General features: G+C 47.5%; 1 protein-coding gene across 2 annotated transcripts in view; it reads left to right on the top strand.

Annotated features, from left to right (window-relative positions):
* The first annotated feature begins 9,327 nt into the window (after positions 1–9,327).
* The window catches only part of RERE (arginine-glutamic acid dipeptide repeats), a 222,542-nt gene continuing 210,247 nt past the window's right edge, over positions 9,328–21,622 (top strand). For both annotated transcript variants that reach the window (XM_032201344.1, XM_032201342.1), the window contains exon 1: positions 9,328–9,453. The gene's annotated coding sequence lies outside the window, so the exon portion shown is untranslated. The remainder of the gene's footprint in view (positions 9,454–21,622) is intronic.

Below are 21,622 nucleotides of genomic sequence, written 5' to 3'. Positions count from 1 at the left end.
GCCGGGGTGATGCTGCAGATTGCTCAGTGCCCCTGCTTCACCCCAGTCACTTTTATTCCCCAATTTTTGTGTCATTCCAAAATGTCAGAGAGATTTTCCTCCCAGACAATTGATTTTTAAAAGAAACAAAACTGCAATTGAGCAGCGCATCGATCTCGCTCCCCGCAGGAGCTGCTTGGCTCAGTGCAGTGCTGAGACTCGCTGTGATTTTACCACCTCTAGCATGGGTGAATTTTTTTTTTTTTTTTTTTTTTTTTTCCCCTCCTGCTTGCACCTGGCGAGCCCTCACACAATGCTGTCCCTGTCTCGTCCTGCACATCCAGCTGCAGCCCCAGCATCCCGGGGGAGCTTGTGGCAAGCGCTGCCTGCATTGTGCCCTCCGGCGTCCCTGTTAAAGGACCTCAGCCAGCCCTGCCACGTCTTTCTGGGCCACGTGCAGGAGCTCGCAGCCACAGAAATGTGTCAGCAGCCACAGAGACGCATGTCAGCATCCTCGCCACCTGATGGCTGCAGGAGAAGCCCTGCCACAGCATGAAGGAGCAGCAGGAGCAGGTGATGGGGGGCACAGCGGCCACTTTTTCCCCCCCAGGAGGGTGTTTGGCTCACCCTGCACACCACCAGGCTTCCCCAGGGCGGGTGGTGGATGCGGGGAGAGGATCCCAGCGGGCAGCCGGCCAGCCCTGCCTGCCCTGCAGCAGCAGCTCGGGCTGCTGCCTCGTGCTCCCTTTCACAGCGGGGTTTGAAGAACTGTGCCAGGCACTGGCTCGGTCCCACTGCGCCCTTCGAAGCGTTCGTCACTGCTCTCTTTGTGTCTCTGGGCAGAATGATTTGCTTGTGGACGCGAGCTGGGGGTGGCTGTGAGAACAGAACGCAAGGAGCCTTCCTGCCCTCTAATACACTGCACAGGTTCAGCTCTGTCTAGAAACGTGTTTAATCATCCGGGTTGGCATTTATAGGCTGAAGGTCTGCGGGAGAAAACGAGGCACAGCTCGTTACATCCCAGCCATCCAAAGAGGCTGAAGGAGTCCCGTGCTGGGGATGCAGCCTGCCCGCTGACAGCACCCAGGGGAGCACCGGGCTGGTGCCTTTCACAAGCAGACGAGGGCTCTGCGCGGTGTCTCTGCCCCACGAGGGCTGTGTCACCCTCATATCACCCCGTGTCACCCCGTGCTGCCCAGAGAGGGGTTTTTGGGGAGCAAGGGCTCCTTCCCTGCCTGTTGCTGCCCTCCAGGCAGCTCAGCTCCTGCTGGCAGTGGCGGATGGCAGAGCTCCTCTCTGCCCACCTGGAACTGGTTACGAACTTGGCAAAAACGCTTTGAGCTCAAAACATTATTTCCGCGCTGGTGTGTTTTGTTTCATCCTTTTGAGAACAAAACGCTTGCCTTAGCTTTGTTTGTTTTGAAGAGATGTTGCTTTTGAAAACTCCTTAAGAAAGCTTTCAAAACAAACTAACAAGGAAACCAAACACTTCCTGCCAGACAAAATGTTTTCTTTGCTGATGTTCCACATTGCTGAATGTCTCGGTTTCAGGCTGACCCAGCACAAGATGTGCACGGGCAGGGAGGCAGGAACGGGGATTTTGTGTGCGTAGCCTGACACCCTCAGCCCACAAAACCCACTCACACCCCCTGTTGTTGGGTCTCTTTTCCATAGTGTGTGTTTTGTGATGGGTTTTAAGCCCACAGGTCATCCAAACCCACCAGCTGACTCCTGCCTGCGGTGTGCCCATGAACAGCATCGTGCACCAAGGTCCTGCAGCAGCTAAATTACTCAAAGCAAAGGGCACGGAGAACTCCCTACAACCAGGTGCCGACGTGCCTCAGCTGCTGGCTGTGGGCATCATCCGTGCCTCATGGTATGTGCTTGTCCCATCTCCCTGAAATTCTGCAGAAGGGTCTTGAATAATATATATTGCATTAAGCAGGTGCTGAGAAATGAGGACTGACGCTGCTTATTCAGCTAGCTATGCGGATATTAAACCAAAATGCGGGTTGAGAGATTTGTGTTGCCTTTTTCTTCCTTCTCACTGTGACCAGAGTCCTGGCGGTGGCTGGAGGACATGCAAATACAGCCCTGCCTTGTTCCTGCACAACGTACAGGGGATTTTTGCATCAGAAGCCTGGTGCACATGGGGCAAGGTTGAAATTACTGTGAGTTTTGTGCAAATCCAAACAGATACCCCAGAAAAAAAAAAAAAAAAAAAGGCAGTGTATGCCAAAGCTCTCAGGCCAGTGCTTTGGTGGGTAGGTGACAAATCCTGCTCACTGAGCAGAGCCTCTTGTGGAGGCAGGTTCCAGGCTGTGCTCCTGCCTCCACGCTATTTTAGCTTTTATTTGTCTCATGGAAGCGGCTCTGCAAACACCAGCTGGGGAAGAGAAGCTCCGAGGCTGCAAAGCCTGGTCCCTTTTGCTGCAGTTCCTCAGATAAGTCCTTGCCTGGGGGTTTGTGCTCCGTAGTCAGGTTCTGCTCCTGTCTGCTGCAATGAGCACTGATTGAAGGATGCACGTTGTGGCTTCAGTTCATGCTATAAAGCCACTGGCAGTAAAAACAGCTGAATTTGGGGCTGGAAAGTGCACCCAGAGCAGGTGGAGGGAGATACCTACAGCCTGAACCCATCTCCAGCCTGAGCAGGAGAGGTGTGTGTCCATAGCGAGGCGGCTTTATTAATTACCAAAACCTGGCAGCCTCTTGTCTGGGGCCACAGGGTAAAGGTGAGTGTTGAGGGCAGGGCTGAGGTCCCATGATGGGTGCTGTTCCTCGTGGTCCTGTGCTGGGATTTTGGGTTTTATCACCTCTCCATTGCTCACCTGTCCCGGGTGGGCGCAGCGAGCCGGGCAGGGCAGGATTCCTTCCTCCATTTTGTGCTGCGCTTTGAAGACATCGAGAGCTGAAGGGGGGAAAAAGGGGGTGGAAGCAGGAATGGCACTTGAAATGGAAATTTTCCCGTTTCTGTCAGTTTTTTTTCTCTGCCTTTAAAAAAGCACATTGAAACGTGCATCAAAGGTAACGTCCCCGCAATGCCGGGGAAGGAGCAGCCACAACGGGAGGCGAGAGCCGGAGCCTCCTCCTGGAGGAGCGCGTCTGCAGAGGGAAGGGCGAAAATGCAAATCTGAAATCAATCCATCTCCCTCTGCCTCGCACGCTTTGGCCATTTATTTATAACAGTTTGAAGTGAAGTCAGTGGCTGAGGACAAGAAGAGAAGCTTATAAATCCATTTACTACTTTCTGCACTGAAGGAGAAGCTGCGAATTTATAGGGGAAATGCGGGGAGGGCACGGATGAGGTGTTCCACATCCGTGGTAGAGGATGGCTCAAAAACATCAGAACAAAGCTTTGAACAAACAGAAAGCCTCGGGATGCAGAGGCATCGAGCAGCTTTGTGGGCCTTTCCTCCCTCCCTTCCCTGGCTCTGAGGGTTTTTAGGGGCACAGAGGTGTCTGCACCACGGTTCCCCGGGGTTCCCCCTTTGCCTGTGGTCCTGTTGTGCCGTCCTTGTGCCAAACAGGCACTGGTGGAAAGAAGAGGGTGAGTACGCCTCTGTCCTTCCTGCCTGGGGCTGGAGAAGTGGATCTAAACATGCCCCAGCCTGATTTGAGGATTTTTTGTGGATCCTATTTAGGATCCTTTTTGCAGCATTCTGCTTCAAAGGACTGCTTCCAGGGCGGGATGCTATTTGAAAGCTTTTTGTCGTGAAGAGTAAGTTTGTTATATTTCCTTTATTTACCAGGTTCTGCAAAAGCAGTAAATCACGGAACAGATTGCCCTGTAACTGTCCCCAGGTGTAAGGAGGACACAGCAACAAGCCCCGAGGGGCGATGCGATTAATCCTGCTTGGGAGGAAAGGCTGCCATTAGTCATCCGCAGCTCCGGCACCGGTGACTTTCAAGGTGTACAAATCTCTCGTTAGATACATCTCATGTTCTGCAGATGGCCATTTTGTCTTCTCGCTGCGTGCACTGGAACATGCCCAAGTATACAAAAATGAGAGGAGAGATTGTTAGGGCAGATTTTTTTTTTTTGTTCGTTTTCAATGGGATTTTTTCCCCTTTGCATGGCGCACATCCTGGGCTTTGATAAATGAGTCTCACCAGACACTGTGGTAAGCCAACCTCTGCTAATATTCATTATGCAGAACCCACCAGGAAATGGTCTGAGTCAGGGAAATGGAAAAGCTTTAACAGATAAAAAGAAATATATATATATATATTTTGTTCCCCGAGGAAACTAATTTATAACACTTAACATTTCTGGGATGTTTCAGAATATTTAAAACCAGGCGTTTCAGAGTCGTGTGTGCTATCAATGCTTCCAAAACTTCACAGCAAAGACACGGCGACTGAGCCACGTGCAGAGATACAGACAGGAGGCTTTTTGTCAGTCATAGAAAAGGCGTGCAGGGAGGCTTAGGAGCCTGGTGTTAAAGAATCAGAAAGAAGCCACCAAGGTGGGCGCAGGCTGGGAATGTGCTGCATGCCACCGAGGCTGTGATCTGTAGGGGGAAGGATTTGTCCCCGTGATAATTGACCGGCAGCTTCTTCCTCTGCCAGTGCCCCTGAAGGCACCAAGAGCATCCTCCCTGTGGTCCCCAGCAGCGTGTGGCCACTCGCTTCTCCAGCCCTTCCGAACACATCCTCTGGCTCGGGCATCTGTGCAGGTGGAAACCCGTAGGAAACAGACCTGGGTTGGCCAGCAAGGAGCTGTGCAGAGCGCCGGCATCAAAGGCACGCGAGGAGAGCTCAGTGGGAGCACGGCGTTGGAGTGGTTTGTTTTCAACTCTTTATTTTTCCAGCAGGCAAATATTTTGGAAACACTTTGTCAGTTGTTACAGTAGTGAGTGCTTCAACAAAGGCCGAGCAGGACACAGACCCCGATTCAGCAGTTCATCCATATTCAGCGGGTTTTTTTTCCTGAATCGGAGCTATAGTTCCTGCCCCACAGAGCTTGTACCCAGGGGACTGAAGATAGCTGGCACAGGCTGCGCACGTATCGCTCCCTACCACAAACACTGACAGTCACAACCCATTTCTACAAAGTTTTATCAGATTAATGAATAAAGTGATTCTTTTTAACAGATGTTGTTGAGCCGCTGGAAATTTATATGTGCTTGAATGTGTGGGAATGTGCTCGGATTGATTTAAATCTCATTTACATTGCTTCTGCTTTCACTGCAACCCATGCAGGAGGTTTTAAGTAGAGGTGACTGCTTGGAAGGGGCTCCCACCCATCCACCCTTTGAGCACTACGAGGCGTCCTAAAAGTTCTCTGCTAATATAAATGAAAATGGGATCTGAAATTCCTGAGATTTCTACAGTAAACAAAACAAAACAGAAAAAAGCCCCAAAGCAAATAGTTTTCATTTAAAGGGCAGGTTTTCAGATATTACAAAAGGGAAAGAAAGAATCTAATCCTGTTTTGCGAGTGGAGTTAGGTCATCTGTGAAAGCCTCTCAGAATATTATCTTCCAAGCTAATCGCTGTATTGACATTTGCCTGTTTCATTAGAGCTGGGTTTTTACTGCATTGCTGAGGTTAGAACCTGACTCATCTGTCATGGTCAAGGACTGGTTTGTAATTTCATGACTGTGGAATAAAAAAAAATCTCTTCCTCTCTTGCTTGTTTTAACTGGCTGGGTTGAAAGGGTGGTGACAGATTTCTCAGGATTGGTATTTTTTGACTTGATTGTTCCTAGTCAGAGTGTTTTTTTTGTTTGTTTGTTTTGTTTTCTTTTCTCATAGATTTTTGTTTCATTCAGTTGGCAAAGTAATAGTTATTAAAAAAAAAAAAAGAGGCATGTTAGAACACACATATAAGGAGATACTTTTAAAAAGTTAAATACACTGCATATAACAGATGTAAGGGCTAACAAAGTGAGAAGGAAAGAAACGTTATCTAAAACTGCAAAGAAAAAACAATCCAGGCCAGAGCTAAGTCAATTATCCATGTAATAAACCTCTGTGGCTACTGACTGAACAGATAAGTTCAGGCTTTCTGTAATACGCTGACAGTAAACTTTGCAGCAAAAGGGAAGTGTCAGAAAAGTTTTATGCACACGCAGGAAACAGATCAGCATCTGAAAGGAGACAAAAGTGTCTGTGGAATCCTCCTTTACTCAGAGTGAGAGTTCTTCTTGCATCACCCTAATAAATCCAGAAATGCTTCGTGTCATTATTATGTAAATGTATTTATTCCCTTCCAGAGTGCTTCTAAGGTTTGCTGGCTGCACTACAGATACTTCTCTCCACCCACATGAATGTTATCTGGATTTGGCAGCAAAGTTGTCATGAAACACTTTAACTCTTCACGCATTGATGACCTATTTTGTCTGAAAGTGATTTTCCTTTTGCATCAGTGCCTGCTTTCTGCCCCTTTGCGAAGAGGTATTTTGCCACTGGCTCTTTTTTATTTTTCTTTCCTAATGAAGAAGATGTTTGTTTAGGATCATGGAAAAGTAACAGACAAAGCACAGCATGTTTTTTTCCATAACATAAGAATGACAATGCTAAACATCTGTAGTTTCTACTGTGCCTTTGCCTCAGTGGAAGCCGAAGGCACGACTGGTGGAGCAGGACTCTGCGTTGAGAGGCCCCAAGGGGAGCTGGCAGGACGGATTGGGATGGGTCTGTGGGAGCATGGAAGATGGGAAAGCAGCAGATGAGGCAGGAGCAACACTATTTGTTTTCTGCCAACCCCAAGGCACACTGCAGCCTTCTCCTGTCACACCTAGAAGCGTGCTTTTGGCTAAATGACCTCCACAACACGGCAGCTGCATGGATGGATCCCTGTGTGTGCAGCGGGGACATGCAGCCCTGCCATCGTTTTGGGAATAGTGACGGGGCTGTGGTGTGACCCTGCCTGCGGCCAAGACAGAAACATTTCCAGCTGGCTGCAGAAGCAGTGTTTCGGATCCGGAGTACTCAGCAGAAATGTTGCTGCATCAGATCTTTGGAAATGTCCAGGGGTAAGGAACAGGATTTTGAGGATTAACGTTTTCTGTGTAGGTACCTTCTGTAGCACATTGGAATTTAAGTCTCTTTGTGGATTTAGCCAATTAGCCTTCCTCTGCATCAGCACTCCTGTACCTCGCAGAAAGGCTGGGGGACAGGCACACGAAACATCACAAGGATGCCAGAAAATGCCTTGCTAAAGACCTGCTAGGGTCTCACATAGACGATCCATATGTATTATAAAATATTTTACTTGTAGAACATGCCCAGTCATTTCACCATCCCTCGCCCTCCAGCAGGATGTGAACCGTGAAAGTCTGCAGTGCCCAGATAGGGGGACAATGATCTCTCGCTGCAGCTTTTGGGTCTTCCTTGATCTTCCCTGTGTTGACTCAACCTCGTGCTACTTTAGCTGGTAGAAGATTACAGGACAAGGTCTGTGGCTTTGTTTATTATTGTCCACAGCGAGGGCTGCCTCTCTGCCAAAGAAAACGCTTCGAGTGCTATTCCTGCAACAATCCTATGGTTAAGAAGCAAACTTATAATTGGATCACTTGTGCGTGGTATGAGGATGTGGGGCTGCCTGCTGTCACTGGCTGTGAGTAATCACCTGCTTCTGCACTTCAACCGGCTGTGCAGATTTCAGGAGGCACATAGATGTTAGTTACACGGCGTAAGAGGAAATCCCCGGCAAATGGACTTATTTTTTGTTAACAACAAAATACAGCATCAAAATGTTGTGAATAAATGCTTCTAATGCATGTGGGGCGACATGGAGGTGGGCGGAAGGGGAGAAGGAGAGACGGAGAGGGGCTGCTGTGGAGAATTTTTGCCATCACAGAGATGGAGACTGGAGAAAGCTGAAGGCACGCCCGCGTTGTGGCAATTTGTACAGTTTTTAAGGCATACATCCAGAGACCGAGGAACGTGAAATTGTAATTAGCAGAGAAAATAGGAGAGATGGAATCAGACTCTATCAAGGACAGCTAAAGTATAGCCTCCAAAATGGCTGTGTCAGACATTTAACTGATGTGCATTTTTAGACGCTTATCTAAATTAGTTATTAGAACACAATCAACTCTGTGTCTCAACCTCTGGTGATAATGTCCCTGAAGTTATGCTAGGGATAAATTTGTCCTGCATGCACAGGATAAAGAACTAAATTCCTCTGATGTGCAGACCTCAAATCTCCTTGTGTGTGCCTTTCTCTTCAGTGAAAACAGTTCCCACTTCCCTCTGCTGAAGGCAATAATGTTAACAGCCTCAAACGCATCTCCTGCGATACCGCTGGAGTCAGCCATGGAGGCAGTTTATAGAGACAGCAAACAGTTGGGGTTACACAAGTGTAATTGAGGGCAAAATCTGTCCTGACAGATCCGAGTGCTTTTTCAGAAAGGAGATGTAATTCCACACGAAATTTCTCAGATCCCCGGGAAGAACGTGTGACTTTCTTTACGGCCGTGTGATTTATTTTGCTGGCCCGCGTTCCGCGGATGAAAGCCGAGGTTAAGGTTAAATAACAAGTTTGCTCTATTTATGGCGCAGGTAGCTCCGCGCTATCGGTCGGAACCGTGCGTGATAGCTGAGGGCTGAAGGGGCTCGAAAAAGCTCCTGGGTGACCTCGTGCTTTATTAATTGCCACCCGGTAATTGGCAATGCTGCTGCTGTGACAACACCCTCGCCGCACCGAGCGAGAAGCGGCAGCCTCTGGATTTTATTGCTGAGAACAAAACGCGGCGGAGGGGCTGTGTGAGGGCACTGTGGCCTGGTGGCTGGGGGGGATTCAGAACGGGTGGGGGGCTCCAGGGTGGCCTGGGGGGGCTCCACAGTGGGTGAGGGGGATGGAGGATGGAGGGGGGCTCCCCCAAATCCTCAGCCCAGCGCTGCCCCCTGAGGGGACACCCAGTGGCAGCTCCCCCGTGGCATCAACTGGAGCCACCCCCGGGGTTGCTGCGGCGAGGCCGAGCCCCACAGACCCCAGAGGGGTCCCCCAAGGGCCGGGGGTCGCAGCGGGGCGCCCTGGAGCCGGGCGCTTTTTGTGTGCGCCCCCCCTCGCCTCAGGCGCTCCGGGCCTTGCCCGGCCCTGCCCGTCCCCCCCGCTCCGCCTTCCCCTTCTTCTTTTAAATCACTTCCATCCGCTCCTCCCATTGGTCCCATCCTCCTGGCGGGTCACGGGGCGCGGCTCCTCCTCCAATCGGCGCGCCGGATACTGGCAGGCGGCGGCTCCGGCCTGGCTGCGTTGCTGGGTGCCCGCTCGCTGCGTGCTCCGTGTGTGTGTGTGTGTGGTGTGTGTGAGGGCAGGGAGGAGGCAGCGCCCGGCCGCTGCGCCCCACAGCCCCCGGCCCCGCTCCTTCCCCTCCCCGCCGCCGCCGCCATGCCCCTGAGCCGCCGCTGAGGCACCGCCAGGGGATCTCCGCCGCCAGGCAGCCCGAGGGGAGCCGCTCCCCGCCGCCGCTTTGTCCCGGCTGCCAGAACGGAGCCGCCGCGGATGCTGTGAGCGCCGCCGAGGTACGGGGAGGGGGCAGCCTGAGGGAAACGGGGAAGGGGGAGGGGGGGGCGAGGTCCTTCCCGCCCTGCTCGGCCGCGATATGTCGCGACAAGCCCTCAGGGGAGCTCCCCGGGGAGCGGGGAGGGGGATGGTGGGGCTGTAAAGCCGGGGGTTGAGGGGGGAAAAAAGGGGCAAAAAGCCGCTTTTTGCCCTTTTTTTAAAAATTATTATTCGCTCCCCGCACGCTGAGGCCGTGTTTTGGTTCCCCAGCCGGGGGAGGGAGGGCGCTGGGAGGGGGCTTCGGCTGGGGAAGGAGGGCAGGGGACACAAAGGAAGCGGCCGGGGGGGGGGGGGGGTCGGAGCGGGGCACCCCCACCCCCTCACAGCACCCCCCCCCCGGCCGCGGGGAGCCCCCTTTTCCCTTCATTTTTTTCCCCCCTCATTTCTCAAGCGTGAGAGGAGACGCGGTGGGAGGCAGGCAGCGGTCGAGGTTTCGCCGCCGAGCCCGGCTGCTGAAGAAATCCGCCGGGAAGCAAACAATGTGATTCATTGTTGGGGCGCCCGGCCCCTCGGACTTTTTATTTTCGCACGCTGGCTGCAGTTATTTTTGATTTGCCCACTTCTTCCGCGGAGTTTTTTGCTGGAAGCGGCGATGTGCTCGGGGGTGAGGAGCTGGGGATATTTTTGTGCAGTCAGCGGGCTACGGTCTGGTGTCTGTTTACTCCTGAGTTTTCATTGACCGGTTACTGAAATCAAAGGTGTTATTTTGCCTGCGCGGCGGTGGGAGTGAATCGAGAAGCCTCGTCCAGCAGACCTTAATGCCATAATTCAGTAAGAATTACGGCTCTCTCAGACCAAACCTGAAGTGGCACAATTCCCGTAGTATGCCCCCTTCTTCGATGCAAATTTTTAACCGGATAAAAACAAACGCTGGGTCAAAAGGAGTGCGTGTTGTAAGAGGCAGGTGCCAAATATTCAGATGAATGGGTGATGTGTGGTGGTTTCTGTAGCCCTGGTATTACCAGGCAAACATTTGTTTTGTGTACGCTGCTCCCTTAGAACTGAGAAATCCATGGTGGCTGAGGGGTGGCAGCATCTCTGTGATAATAAAAGCACTTCTGGTAAATGCATCTTACGTTGCCTTTCCTCCCTGAGCCCGTCCTGTAAAATTAAGAATCGGGGCTGGATTCGGTGGCCTGGTTTGGATGAGTGGCGATTGGGGAGATTTGCCTTGTTGGTTGATGAGGTCTGGAGGGGAGAGAGGGAGGTGGATGCACACAATGCCCAGGCTCGGGAGCTCATTGTTCTTTGCTGTATACTCTGCCGTGTTTGGGACTCTGCTCTCACGCAAGCACGACCTCTTTTTCCTTGGGCAGTGAGAGGCAGAGAACAGGAGGCATTTTCTACCTTTCCTCCTTCTCCGGAGTGGCCTTTCGGTAACCTCGCAGAAAGCCAAAATAGTAAATTAGAAGCTAAAGGATGCCAAAACATTCTGTATGTTCTTCCCTCCTCCCCTCCCAGCGCTGGCTCGGCTTCTTTCTCTGTAAGTGAGCGTATAAAGAAAGAGGGAGCACATGAGGTGAGACTCTGAAGCGCACTCTTTTGAACCCCTCTCAACTTTCTTTCATGTTCTGCCTTCTCCCTCTACCCCCAGTGAAAACCCCGGCTAGCCTGCAATAAAAATCCCTCCTCGTGAGGTTTGTGTGTTGGCTTTGGGATGTTTGGTCTGGGGGCACGTGTAGAGGGAAACTGCTGCCAAGGGAGAAGGCGTTAGAGAAATGCATTGGGGTGATGAAAGTAAAAGGAAGCATACGGAGCCTGGAAGGTGATTTCGGTGTAGATAGTTTCCTTTCTTGATGATCCTGTAATGGTTTTTGTTTTTACAGCAGCATCTGTAAAAACAAAACCAATTACGGTGTGTACTGAAGCTGTGAAAAGCGACTGCTGCGTGGGGGCTGGAGCTGCTCCGCAGATCGCGTTATCGAGGTGCGGTGAAGCCTCCCCTGGCTTCCCGATAACTCCAACTGGCCGATGATATCGAGGTATGCAGAAGAGGGAAAGAAATAGCATCTGGGTGTGAGGAATAGATGCCGGTGGGTTAGAGCCCTTGGAAAAAGTGCACTGAGAGTAGGCAGCAGTGACTGTCATAGTTCAATGGAGCATTGACTGAATCATGAAGCTTCGAAGTTGTTTCGGACTCTTTAGCAGGCTTTGCTGTCTGGCTGGAGTAAACAGCTCCTTTCTTCTGCTTCCCTACCCAAATAAAGCGTGCTGATTGCCCCTGGATTGAGGGCACTTTTTTTTTATTGTTCTACCACTCACATAGCTTTGGTTGTGGCTACAGCATGATTGTAGGTCATTGTCTGCGCGGATGCTATGACTGGAGCTCGCTGAGAGGTCCAGGGGCATACTTGTGTTGCCTCTCTGGCTTTATGATGCCTTTGGCATGTGGATTTATGCTCTGGAGCGACCGAGAGGGGGATAACTCTCCGTCTGGACAAAGCCCTTGATAGCCCTATGCGAAATGGCTTGTTTCTCAGGCAGAGAAAGGTGAGTGGGGCTGGGAGAGACAGACCTGCCTTAAGCAGTAATTATGTAGCTGGGTTAAAAAATGGTGATTTCTGTGAATCTGGGAGTTCATTTTACTGTAGTGGGTTTTTTTGTATGCATGCAGAAGTCTGTCTGGCGGAGTTGTGGGTAGAGGCTCTGTGCTGCCGCAGCACAGGGCTGATAATCAACAACAGTCACGGTTGTGAAGAGCTGTGCTCTGTGCAGTTCTTGATGCTGATTGCAGCTTAGGTGAGAAAAATGATATTCCGCTGTTGCTGTTTTACTAATCGCCGTTTTAAATAACGTGCTATTTGTCAACTTACTGTCACAGCCACAAAATGCAGCTCTCTGTCCTAGCCGTGCTGGGTGGTTGGTGTGCCCATAAAGAAGTTATTTTACTTCTGGGAGTGGGAGGGGGAAAATTGTGCCAGGAGCATCCAGAATTTTGCAAGCCCGTGTTACTGGCCGTGTAATAGCACAGCACAACCCGTGTTATCTTCTAAGCAGAGCTGTTCATACATTAAGATTGCCTGAGGGTAGCTTTGATTTCATTACCTACCATATTTAAGGACACTGTAAGCTCCAGTGACGTGCTGTGCTCCGTGGTGTTGGCATGTGAATGCGGTGCTGGACTTGTAGTTAACTTCTAATTTACAAGAAATAAGGGTGGTTGGGAAACATTTAGTTAGGATGTTGTACTGACATGGGTGAGCAACTACACATGTTAAAAACAAAACAAAACCAGTTCCCTAACTTTGTGATGTCCATTTCTATTTATTTATTAGGCGGGTGGCCTGGTTAGGCGAGCTATTTTTAAGTTTCAGCTATTTTTCACTACGATTCTGCTATGGAAATGTATGGTAATTGTTTCAGTTGCATGAAGTCCACACAAATCATCTTCCTTGACTTAAAAGGGGTAAGTGGTACCTGACAGCAGCTGAAATTTAAATCAATAGGCTTAAAAGAAGGCGTGTATAAATCAAAACAAAACATCAACACCAAACTATCTTGTAATTCAAACAGAGCACACACAGTTCATCTGAGATCTGTTTGTTTAGCATGTCTGTGTGTGTGTGTTCAGAGCTGCTCGAAAGGAGCCTTGTGTCGCACTAATGTTGTTGTGTTGCACCAGGGCAATAGGAAAGTACGTGGGGCTGGTGCAGAAGGCATCACGAGGAGGTCTGCTCGTCTGCTTGTGGTTACCCGGGCTTTGGAGATGGTGTTGCTAGGAAGGAAATCAAGCCCCTTGGTGGAGCGATGGGAGGCGTTGGGGAGCAGGAGCCACAACGCAGTATTGTGCTCTTTATGTTGGGCTGCCAGCAGCATTTTACACAAGCTTTTATAACGCTGGTAGCTGTGCCCAACTGCTCTTTTCAGAGGGCCTGATGTATGAACAAAGGAGCAAACAAGATATGAATACTGCGCTGGCTCCTTTTGATTTCAGAGTCTACTGAGGCAGAGAATTGCTGTAAGTGACTGAAAAAACAAACAGATTGAAATATTAGCTGACTATTCCCATTTCAATAGTTTTTTTTTTAATACAAATGTTTGTGTAGTTAGTTCACTGAGCATCCAGAATAGTGCGCTGACCTGGGGAAAAGTGAAACTAGCGTGGGTACAAACATCAGTTTTCTCTCTGTGCCTAACGGGGACAGTGATGGCCCTTTTTGGGGGGGATTCTTAGAATTGTGTGCATGAAATGCACCGTGTCAGAGCTGGTGGTGCTTCTCTGAAATGCATGCGTAAAGGATTGTATGCAAAAAGGATTTTTGGCACCTTAAATCTGATAGAAGTGCAGCTCTGAAAATGCAGAGCAACATAAGTAGTGCATGCGTTTGTTAGATGCAAAAGTGAATTTTACAAGTGAGTTACTGAAAACCAGGTAATTCTGTGAACATGTATGGTGTCTTTTGTTCCTACAGAGCATGAATGAGAGAGGTTAGTTAACTGCTGGAAAATTGAAGGTAAATGGAGGAAAATTAGGGCTTGTTAATTCTGAGGTGTTGGTTATTGTAAGTATTATACTTGAATATATTTAAAAAAATCTGTTACTGTGGTGTTATTTATCCCTGATACCGAGTCAGTTTTGGCCTGTTTCAACTACGTAGCGAGATTTCTTTCCCAATTGGGGCTGTGATGTGGTGTTTTCTAGAGCATGCAATGAAGGTTGCAGTGTAAATTTATTTCCCTGACCAGCCATGCTAACGATGCTGATGTCCTGGTAATTCTTCTTAGGAGGCAGAGCTTGCACGTCCCGAGGCTTGCCCCCTCCATCACCAGTTCCTTCTTCTCTCTCCCCGTCTTTTGTAACAGCTGAAGGGACAAACGGCCTCGATGTGCCATGTGCTGAGTAGTGAAGCTTAAAATGCCGGGTTCAGTCTGGGCCGTGCCTTAGCGGAGATGTAATTAGAGATTTTTTTTTTTTCCCCTATCAATTTGCTGGTTTGCACAAAACTTTGAGGAATGTCGGTTATTGCTGGGATGGCTGTCACGGCAGGCTTGGTTGAAATTCATCATGTACGAAAGTTACTTGCGTGGAATGAAAGGATAAGGGCTTGAGGAGGGGGAGGAAATGAGGGGATTATGGAGGTTTTTTTCCTCCAATAAACCAGGTTAAAGAAAGAGAAAGGAAGTTGTCACCTTGTGCTCATAAATATGTCTGTCTGTGGCAGTTGCTTGTTTGCGCTCATCTTTTCTGGTAGTCAACCATTTTGGGTTAAAACAGCCGAGTTCTTGGGCACTTTGGCCCATTTTCATGCAGATGGAAATATTCTTAGCGGCTGGTCCGGGAGCAGGTATCGTACAAATGTTGATTGAGATGCATGGGGGAACATTCATGTTATATTACACTAAAAATAAGCAAAGTGTTAAGGAGCAGAATTTCTTATTAGTGAGAAATCACGGTTAAAATCTGAGAGAAGCAAGCTTTTGTTTGGTTTGACGTGGCTCTGGGTGTGTTTTTATACCAACTCTCCAACAAATGACTTATTGTGAGCCTGATTCAACTGAGGGGACAGAAAAATGTAGAGTTGCTAGCTCCTGTTTGATCTGGCATATCTGGTAAGCGATATTTATTAAATTCTTAAGCAGATATTCTGCACTGAGCTCTTGATCCTACCGTCAGGTTTCTGTACGTGGTGTCCTGGCAGCCCAAATGTGTGTAGGGGAATGGATGGAGGGAATCTCTGCCTGGGGGGACTGTTGATGATGCACGCTGTGCGTTTAACCTGTATCTATTTGTGCCCCCAACCTGGTAAGGGCTCATTAAGGAATAAGTTGCAGTAGAACTTAATGAATGTTAGCAGCTCTACAGCGAGCATTGGCTCCTAATGGCAGCATCCGAGAGGTGCCATTTATCTTTCTCTGAAGGACAGGTAACTTCAGGCAGCCCTGTTTACTCCTTTCCTTCAGTAAATGGCTCTGGGCACTTAGCACAGAGTGGCTGTGACCCGAGGGACCTCGTCTGTGCCTTTATGCCTTGAGTCAGCAGTCTGTGTCATACTGCTCACACGTAACCACCTACGTGCTGTGTGAATTGCCACATTATCTTGTTTTGGGTGGGATCCTAACAAAAGACGATCGTCGTTTTGGCAATAGAAGCTCTGGAGAAGCGAAGTCTTAAGTTCTTTAAGTGAGAACCCGTTCAAAGCGTGCGTAGGCTGCGGGAGAGCTGCGATGTGTTGTGGCTGGTAACCTCGTAGTGCTGGAGCCGCTGCTGGAGGCGGTGAGGCAGACCTGTGATGCCAGAGATCGGTCACTTCTGTGCCGCCTGTGAAATCACTGCGGTCTAGCAGGAGCTTGTAAGGCTGCATATACCCTGTTTTAAACCTGAATGCTTCTGAAAGCTACGTGGCTGTGTCGCAATGTAAAGTGGGGTGAGCTGGGCTTGGGAATTCTGGTGTGGTGGAATAGGCAATTGAACCAGTCTGATGGTCCCTGTAAGAAGCTCAGCCTTTTAGGCAACCGGTTTATTCCCCAATTTGAAAAGGGATGGCAAGTGCATTTAGTAATTACAGGATGTTGAGGTGTCAGATTTGTGCTGGATGTCAAAATTAGTAAATATTTAGGAATTTTGAATCTTCAAAAAAAAAAAAAAAAAAAAAAACAAACCCCACTATATGTGTGACATTAACCTGCTAACACCAGCAACTGCGAGGGACTGGAATACATGGTGTCTTTGTGAAAACACCTCTTTATTTCTTCCTTGATTTAGGATTCTTCATCCATTCACGCATGTTAACATGAGAAATGGCATGAATGTGAAAGAAGAAAGCAACAGCACCTCATAGAACATAAAAGTGCCAGAAGGGCTGTGTTTCTTCAAGACATCCTGCCCCACGAAAAAGAAGATCCTGGAGCACACACAGTTAGGGCCTTCAGCTTTGCTTAGGATTCAGGAAGAGCAGCGGGCATGTGAGGATGTTCTGCAGAGCAAATGTTTCACAGTGATAGCGTGGATGTTGTTCTCCCACACCTCTGACTAAAGAGTGGCTTAGAGCTTGGGGAGCTTGGAGTCGAACTGAACTGCTTTTCTGTTAAGCTTTTCTGCTGCGTGTGGGGTTTTCTTGTTTGTTTGAAATAATGGTGCTCATCTGTTCTTTGGAAGGTTCTCCCCCACAATGATGGCTTAACCCGTTTCTTGCAATTCTTCCTGTGTTCCTTTATAATTCTTCTGTTGATTTTCTGTCTATGGTAGCCTTAAAGCAGATACTTCACTCCTTGTTCAGGTGCATCGGCTTCACTGGGATCATAATTTAATGTAATTTACAACTTTAGCACGAACTTCTGTTTTATAGCAGAACTTAGAAGGGTGAAGTTGCTTAAAATTGACCTGGGTAAAGCTCAATACCTGACAAGATTCTGCAAAAGAAAGCTTTGCCTTTCTCCTTATTATTGGTTTGTTTTAAAATGGGGGAAGACGACAGGTTCTTAAGGTGAACAAAACACACCCGACAGTAGTTCAGCTACCAACTCTTCTGGTACATATCTCTGGGTCAGAATGATACATCTTAGGTAAAAATGGATGCAGTGCCTCCATTAGAGATCTTCTAATGAGGTCGGTGCAGGAAACTTAAACACTTAATCCTCATTTTTACAAACTGGGAGCGAGATGCAGAAATCTAATTTATGTCTCCAAGGTCATTCATTTTCACTTCACAAAGCTTAATAGACCTGTCTTTGACCACTGAATTATGGTGCTTGCCCTCTAACACCACGAACCTTTAAGATGAGAAACTTTACCCAATAAAAGATGAACTTAAAGGTACCTGTACTCCTGAAGATTTCTGAAAGTCGAGTGCCCAGCTAGTAAGTGCCATCAGGATAAAACAGTTTACCGTAGGGCTGTTTGGAGCCATGCTTTTAATTTCTGATATGTTTTGTTTCTTAAGACTCCAGCTACAGATTTATTATCACACACAAGTTTATTTGATGTTACTGGGAACAAAATCCAAATGGTCAAGTGTTTAGTGAAGTAAAAGCCAATTTTTTTGATGACTTGCTGTGATCTGACCCTGGTGTCTGTGGTTAATCAAGGTAATCTTCTCCCTTCTTGTTCTTCAGAGCAGTTTCCATGGTAAATTTTATATTCTCTGATTGATTCAACTGAACCCTGTGCAGAAGCTCTGGAAGGCTTTCAGATGATGACAGTAGAGACAGGGTTTATGGCTGATCTCGTGTTGGCTGGCCAAAGCTGGAGTAGGATATTGTTCAGGGGTTAAGCTCTAAATCAAAGGGATTGAGAGAAAAGGACGCAATGTGGATAACCCGCTGAAGGAAGAAGTGTGGGTGGAGTGTGGTAATGTAAGTGGTTCTCCTAAGCCGCAGAGGAAAATAAAACAGCATAAGGTCTGAATAAAGGGAATATGGATTTGGGGCTTTTGTTTGTATGCCGTGTCATGGTGTAGGGGAGATTTTTCAATGCATGCTTCTGGATGATGGTCTGAATAACGTTGGGATTACAAGAGGCTTGGTCAGCTGCTGCCATATGCAGAAACAGAAGTTAGGCAGCATCCAGGTCCTCTTCTGACCTGCTGAAATGTTTGTCGCTGCTGTTCAAATGCTTTCATCAAAGCTTTGAGGCCATGTAGGAGTGCAGGAGGTGACAAGCTGGTGGTGCAGGTAGCCTAGTAGTAGCAAATCAACTTTTTAATGGTAGGAATACCCAGGGAGGAGCTAGAACCATCAGTGATGTTTTGCTGGATGCGTAATGCCCATTAGAAATGGATATGGTTTGCAATATATGGTTTTATGGCTTTTATTCTTTCATAATTATGCCAATTTCCCTGCTGTAGACTTTGGGATTCTAGCTGCTGTTAGTGTTTTTTGGCTTTTAGCGTGGGTGTTGGAGGACACACGCTCCTCTTCCACGAGTCTGAGTCGCTGCTACCTTCGGCGGCTGGCGTCGTTACGTGCAGCTCTGTGAGCAGCATATCTGCTTGTTTTTCTGCTTGGAAAAAGTCATTTGATTCTTATTTCCTGCTTCTCCTCGTGTTGAATAGGCTTAGTCTTTTATTGTTGGATTTTATTGTCTAACGGCATGCCTCTCTTTCCACGTCTGTAATATACGAAACAAATGGAACTGGCTCCACTTGTGCTCGCATTGTATGTCGCTGCTCTCCACGCAGGCTTACTGCAATTCATGGGAGCCCTGTTCTTTCCTAATTATTCATCAAATAACTACTTGCAAAGCTTTTTGTCCCAAAGTACAAGTTTAGGAAGTATTATGTGGAAGGTAATTACTTTAGTGTATGTATAGTGAAGCCTTTCGAGTCCTGATAAATTATATTCACATTTTTCCTTGCTGGGATTTTTCTGAGGCCCTAGTACACGTGTTGGAAATAGAAAGAAAGGCTGGGAGGGCTTGTTAATGAATGAGGCCTCTTGTTTGTAACATCCTGTTGGAAATTTAACGTGTTTCCTGTATTAAATTCCACAGATATTTTAATAAGGTCACATATTTAATTCCTGGAGATGGTAAATGGCCATGCTGCAAGTAGACAGCGAGAGAGGCTGGGAAGATTGCACGTCGTTAATCCACAGCAAGGATTTAGGTGGTGTTGGTATTGCAGCGTTTGGGTTGTGCTCCTGGCACTTCGAATAACATGTTGCATGACCTTGAGCTCAACTCATGGTGATTGTTATTTTCTGCTTCTGAAATAGGTGTGATGATACACTGTCAGTGTTACCAGGAGCTTTTAGAGATGCTGAGCAGTAGAAAAAGGCTTGGTATTTCAGAAACAAGCAAATCTGTGCTGTGGCAAACCCTTAGCTTTCTGCCTATAGCATGTAGTTTTTTCCAGGACTAGAAAGCTTTGAAATGATGAAATACATGGAGAGTTACATTTTCTTGCATTTGTTGCATCTCGGTGCATCATTGTTACCTACTGCTACTTGTCTGTTTCAAAGCAGTGGAGGATCTCCTGATAACAGCAGCTGTGGAAAGCACCTGGTTCTCTCTTCTAGAAGGGGAGTTACTCTCAGTGGTTTATGAATGACTGTTCTGCTAGCTGCCAGATCTTAATTGTTTTAAAATTTCTAGCTGAGGCTCTCAGAAGTGTTTTATACCACAAATCTTTTCCTGATCAAGTTGGCATTTAAAATAAGCTTTGTATGGATTACTGTAACTTCTTTCTCCCTGGCTTATTTATTTGGGTTTTTAGCAGAAAATACAGGCCTTGATGCTTTGTAAGAGCAGGATGTATCTCAGGTATTACTAATGGGGAGCTCCTCTCCTTCGTTTCCCTCTTGTTGCTAATTGACTCTTTGCTCGTTCTGAATCAATACTGGAAATATGTTCGGAGTAACATTCCCTCCACCTCCTTCAAGCGAATGAAATTGGGGTTTTGCTTTCAGGTGTACAGAGGTGGAGATATAAATGTTGGATGAGTTTTCTGGGATGGGAAGAGGTGAAGTCACCCATTAGTAAGCTAAGGAAAGCCAGAGGTTGTTCCTTACGTACGCGTTTGCTTTTGATGGAAATGTTTTTTCGAAACGAGTTTAGTAGGAAGGCAAACTCGATCTCATTTAAATGTGGTTCTTTAAAATCAGTGTGTGGTTCAGTGGGTGTGTGGAAGAGCCTGAAATTCTCATTCTCCAGCCCTTTTTGGTGGGGAAGGTGAAGAGGAGGGAAGGGCTCCAGAGAAGAGACTGGAGAAGACGAGATGCTTGCAGTGCAGAAAACAGATCCCTCTGTGATCAGGGCAGCTTTCTGCCTGAGGTGTGGCAGGGTGTGTGGTCTTGAGCTTGTGTAGCCTTTTTTTCCTGGTCTGTGCTAAGGAGAAGAGGTGGTGGTTGTGATCAGCTGGTGACAACTAAACACAAAATGTTCATAAGGCATCAGGTTTTATTTTAGTAATCAATTACAAAGATGCTTGTGTGAGGGGAGAGGGTTTCTTTCTTTCCCTCATTTTCTGAACATATTAGGCATGTATAGGCATGAGCTGTTGAACGTGGTTTTTCTCTGCTAGTGTCCACTGAAAGAAAAGGAAGTTGATGTTCATTGTATTTGTGTTCCATACTATGACAATACAGAATGACAGCAGACTTGAAAAGATGCCTTAAAACTACCACTTGGCTGTGGCAGCAGAGCCCTTAGTTTCCTTTTGTACTTGGACTTGGTCTGATGTTTTTCTGTCTAAACTTTATGCCATAACTGAAGAGCTGTTTGGTTCCATTTAAACTTACTTCTTTTTTTCTCTGCTCTGCTGTGCCTGGCTTCTATGTCTTAGCTGAACTTTTTTTCTGTGCTTACTTTTCAGTGATTTTTTTTTTGCGGGGAGTGGAGGGTTATTGGCTTTTATTTGCTTTCTCTCTGTTTGCTTTGTTCCAGAAGACTTTATGAAACTTCAGGGTTTTCCTGTAACTTTCAGTTCCATTTAGGGTTGTTACTTTGCAGCCCTTGTCGCCGTGTATTGCTCATACAAGATTTGAAGGCTCTGAGAGCTTCCTAGTTGGTTGTGTAATAGTGGGAGAAGGACCACTGAAAGTCATCCTCGTTGATGCATTTCAGTACAGCTTGTTGCCCATTAAAATTATCTCCCTTGGAATCTTGTTTTTAGCTGCTCCATTCTTGACATGCTTTAAAAAAAAAAAAAAGGGAAGGATTTGAATGGCAGCAAGGGTTGAAGATAATTGATAAGGCAGTGTGTTGTCTCTGTCCTCATTGTACCTTTGGTACTGGCTGCAGTCCACTTCAAAACTGTCTCGTAAGAAATCATCACAAAATCTTAATCTCAAATATGTCAAATTATGTCATTGAGGAAAACAATATTTAACCGATCAGCTTGGCAGAGCCCCCTGATGTTTGATAGTCTGTTCTTTGCTTTCTTCTCTACTTGATGAAAATCTAGCAGTAGAAGGCTTTGGCTCTGGAATTTTTTAAAAAGCTTTAACAGAAAGGTTTCCTCGAAAGCGTCAGTATTTACCCTGAACATGTGGTAGGGTCTGGACACATGGGACTCTCTGTACCAGTAAAACGTTGTCCTACACCCCCACTCCTGTATGTGTTTTGCATCTGAAATGCTTTACTCTGTAAGAATTATGCAGGGCAAGGAGAGTTGATCAACAAATGCTGGTGCTGGGAAGAGCCCCAGGACTGAGCTGAGGCACCTGAACATCTTACGGACCAGCTGTCGAGAG

The sequence above is a fragment of the Aythya fuligula genome, chromosome 21 (genome assembly GCF_009819795.1).
Source record: "Aythya fuligula isolate bAytFul2 chromosome 21, bAytFul2.pri, whole genome shotgun sequence".
Taxonomy (NCBI): domain Eukaryota; kingdom Metazoa; phylum Chordata; class Aves; order Anseriformes; family Anatidae; genus Aythya; species Aythya fuligula.
Note: the sequence above shows the minus strand (reverse complement) of the source record. Positions and strands in the feature narration are given on the sequence as shown.